This window comes from Eschrichtius robustus, chromosome 16 (assembly GCF_028021215.1).
Source record: "Eschrichtius robustus isolate mEscRob2 chromosome 16, mEscRob2.pri, whole genome shotgun sequence".
NCBI classification, from domain to species: Eukaryota; Metazoa; Chordata; class Mammalia; order Artiodactyla; family Eschrichtiidae; genus Eschrichtius; species Eschrichtius robustus.
In genome coordinates this window covers 84,878,196-84,882,680 of record NC_090839.1, presented here as the reverse complement: position 1 = coordinate 84,882,680, position 4,485 = coordinate 84,878,196, and the positions used below count along the sequence as shown (strand labels likewise).

At 41.0% G+C, this 4,485-nt stretch overlaps 1 non-coding gene across 1 annotated transcript; it reads left to right on the top strand.

Annotated features, from left to right (window-relative positions):
* Nucleotides 1-345: 345 nt before the first annotated feature.
* Nucleotides 346-452, top strand: LOC137750816 (U6 spliceosomal RNA). Its single transcript, XR_011070598.1, has one exon. It is a non-coding gene; the product is annotated as a U6 spliceosomal RNA (small nuclear RNA).
* The last annotated feature ends 4,033 nt before the right edge of the window (nucleotides 453-4,485 follow it).

Below are 4,485 nucleotides of genomic sequence, written 5' to 3'. Positions count from 1 at the left end.
ACCACCAGGGAAATCCCAAAATTAAAGGTTTTATGCCCATGTAGTTTATGTATTATAATTTTCAACTTGGAGCTTTTTAAGTTGGACAAATGTTTTGGAAACGAATTGAGATTAAAATTTGGTGCTTAGGAGCTTTAAAGAACACCGTCTAATTCATAGAGACAGAAAGTAGACTAGAGGTTACCAGGGTCTGGGGGAAAGGGAAGCAGAGAGTTATTGCTTAATGGGTACAGAATTTCTGTGTGGGGTGTTGAAAAAGTTTTGGAAATAGCTATGGTGATGGTTGCGCAACATGGTGAATGTAACTAATGCCACTGAATTGTACGCTTAAAAATGGCTAAAATGGTGCTCGCTTCGGCAGCACATGTACTAAAATTATAACGATACAGAGAAGATTAGCGTGGCCCCTGCGCAAGGATGACATGCCAATTTGTGAAGCGTTCCATATTTTTTGGTAGGTGAGAGGAAGCATCTCTTTATAAATCTATTCCAGCTGATAAATAAGAAAAAAGGATATAACTGGAATATTATTTTGCAACTCCCAATAAATAAATGAACCTAGGCATTAAGCTTCAACAACTGCTAACATCAAAAAAAAAAAAGAAAGCAATAATCAAACATTGATCTTTTTTTTTTTTTTAATTTATTTATTTATTTATTTATTTGTGTCTGCGTTGGGTCTTCGTTTCCGCGCGACGGCTTTTCTCTAGTTGCGGCGAGCGGGGGCCACTCTTCATCGCGGGGCGCGGGCCTCTCACCGTCGCGGCCTCTCTCGTGGCGGGGCGCGGGCTCCAGACGCGCAGGCTCAGTAGTCGTGGCTCGCGGGCCCAGTCGCTCCGCGGCACGTGGGGATCTTCCCGGACCAGGGCTCGAACCCGCGTCCCCTGCATCGGCAGGCAGACGCTCAACCGCTGCGCCACCAGGGAAGCCCATGAGAACATTTAAGATGTACTTTCTTAGCAACTTTCAAGTACATAATACTGGGTTTGTTTTTTTTTTTTTTTTTTAATAATTTTATTTATTTATTTATTTATTTATTTGTGTCTGCGTTGGGTCTTCGTTTCCGCGCGAGGGCTTTTCTCTAGTTGCGGCGAGCGGGGGCCACTCTTCATCGCGGGGCGCGGGCCTCTCGCCGTCGCGGCCTCTCTCGTGGCGGGGCACGGGCTCCAGACGCGCAGGCTCAGTAGTCGTGGCTCGCGGGCCCAGTCGCTCCGCGGCACGTGGGGATCTTCCCGGACCAGGGCTCGAACCCGCGTCCCCTGCATCGGCAGGCAGACGCTCAACCGCTGCGCCACCAGGGAGGCCCGAGACGTTGATCTTATATCTAGGACGAGGTGCTGCTCCACTGTTTAAAAAGTTGAAATGTTTTAACCTCACAATAGCAACACTATATTGCTTTCCTTTTGCCCTAATAAGGAGAACAATTTATTAATTTTCATCATGTACTCACAAAAAGGGTTACTTTTTCCAATCTATAAAGAATGGTGTCATATACAACTTTTTAAAATGGCTTAAAATGGCAACGTTCATGAGAAATATATATATGTATTCACGATAAAAATAAATAAAATTAAGTAAGATAAGCTGTTGTAAAATGACCAGAGCATCGGTGAAATGTGGGACAACTTCAAGCTGCTAAATACATTGATACATGTAATTGGAGTCCGCAAAGGAGGGAAGAGGGAAGAGAGAAGAGGACCCCCAAAATTGAAGAAATAATGGCTAAAATGTTTCAGAAATTGATGCAAACTGGAAACCTACAGATCCAAGAAACTCAACAAATCCTAAGTGCGAGAAACATGAAGAAAATTATATCAAGACATATCATACTCGAATTGCTAAAAGTCAGTGGTAAAGAGAAAAATCTTAAAAGCAGTCAGAGAAAAAAGACACATTACGTATTAGGATGACAATAGTTTTCTCACTGGAAATAATGCAAGCAAAAAGACAGTAGATTAACATCATCAGGAATGAGAGAGGTGACATTACTATAGACTCTACAGATAATTAAAGGATAATAAAGGAATATTATGAACAACTTTATGCCAGTAAATTCGACAGCTTAAATGAAATGGACAAATTCCTCGAAAGATGCAAACTACCAAAGCTCATTCGAGAAAAAATGGATAACACCAGTAGTCCTCTATCTATTAAAGAGTTTGAAAATGTAGTTTAAAACCTCCCCACAAAGAAGACTCCAGACCCAGATGGTTTCACTCCTGAATTCTACCAAACATTTAATGACACTTCATCCAAGATGTATGGATGGCAGATAAGCACATGAAAGGATGCTCAACATCATTAGTCGTTAGGGAAATGGAAATTGAACCACCCATTGTAATGTCTAAAATTAAAAAGACTGACATACTAAGTGTTGGTGAGGACTGGAACACCTGGAGTTCTCATCATCAGCTGGTGGGTATGTAAAATGTTTAAAATGCTTTGGAAAACAGTTCAGTAGCTTCTTAAAAAGTTAAAAATATAAGTACCATACGACCCAGCCATTCCACTCCAAAGTAGTCACCCAAAATAAATGAAAGCGTGTGTCCATAGAAAGACTTGCACATGAATGCTCATAGCAGCTTTATTTGTAGTGACGAAAAACTGGAAACAACTCAAAGGTATATCAATAGTTGAGTAGATGAGTAAATTATGCTATAACTGTACAATGGAATACTATTCATCGATAAAAGGGAACGAACAATTAATATACATGACAACTTGGATGAATCTCATAATAATTATTCCAAATGGAAGTAGCCAGGGACTTCCCTGGTGGCGCAGTGGTTAAGAATCCACCTGCCCATGCAGGAGACACGGGTTCAAGCCCTGGTCCGGGAAGATCCCACGTGCCGCGGAGCAACTAACCCGTGCGCCACGACTACTGAGCCTTCACTCTAGAGCCCACGTGCCACAACTACTGAAGCCCGCGTGCCTAGAGCCCGTGCTCCGCAACAAAGAGAAGCCACCGCAATGAGAAGCCCGCACACCGAAAGGAAGTGTAACCCCCACTCTCCACAACTAAAGAAAGCCCGTGTGCAGCAACGAAGACCCAACGCAGCCAAAAATAAAATAAATAAATTTTTTAAAAAAAGAAAGTAGCCAGACAAAAAGAGAGTACATACTGTATGGCTTCATTTCTATAAAATTCTAGAAAATGCCATCTATAATGACAGAAAGCAGATCAGTGGTCGCCTGGAGATGGGGGGTGGGCAGGGAGGGGAACAAAAAGGAGAGATTACAAAAGGGTATAAACAAACTATTGCGGGTAATGCCCATGTTCATTATCTGGAATGTGCTAATGGTTTCACAGTGTATACACATGTCAAAACTTATCAAATTATACACTATAAACATGCAGTTTATTGTGTATAAATTTTGCCTCAATAAAGCTGTTAAAAAATGAAATAGCAAAACAGCTAAGAGATCACGGGTATTCTTTTATAATACTCTTGGATAAGATCCAATTTTGTTTTAGAAAAGTAAAACCTTCTGAAGCTTTAAATAACATTATTGTTTAAACACATGATTTGGTATAATATATTAAAGCAAAGTACATAAAATTTGGTAAAAATATGTTATATGTCACAGAGAGGAGAAAAGATTCTATCTCAGAAAAGAGGAGAAAATAAACTAAAAGACTTTGATATCAGTATAAGAAAGGGCTAAGTAAAATTGTAATTAAGTTTAAAATATCTACATAAATTGATGATCTTTTTTGTTTTTAAATAAAAGATAATTTTTCTGTTCTGTCATCCTGCATTGCCCCCGGTACTCCTGTGACACCATAAAAGTCTGCATTCCTAAGGCCCAACTTTTGGTCTCTAATACCATGTTTGAATATACAAGACCAAGGCTCCTTGGAAAGAGTAGCTGATTCCATGTTTGAGGCAGAAAACCTCGAACTGGGCCTAAAACGTCTTGCTGTCAGAAAGCAAGAATGCTTTCAAGGCTGACTGGGGATCCATCACTACAAAGAACAAAGAGCCAGCTTCAAGGGCTATCCACGGGCCAAAAGCAAAAAGCAAAAATAAAATTATGGTCAATGGGAGTAAGTTGAGTTTGTGACAGACCGTGAGTCCGTGATACTCAAAAGAGACAAATATTTTTGGAGGTCAGTAACGTGATGTTAAAAATTTCCACTGAGGCTCAACATTTCAGTAGATGTGAAATGCCAGAGGCAGATCATCGAATGCAGAATTTACAAAGGAAATGGTCATGGGCTGACTCTGGGTCTTCCGAATCCACTCCCCTATTTCAAGCACATGGAAGAGTTGAGAGAAGGAAAAAGGAGGATGGGAGCTACAGCTGTGCTGAGTTCCTCCCAAGGAGAGAGGTGCTTTCCACTTGCTCCCTTGCGGTTGAGAAAGCGTGACTTGTTCTCCATCTCATGTCTGAAAAAGCTAAAGGAGCCTGCGGCTTCGGGATATAGGAGTCTGCATGTCTGGAGTTTCTCCGGGAAAGTATTTAGATCACATCACAGGA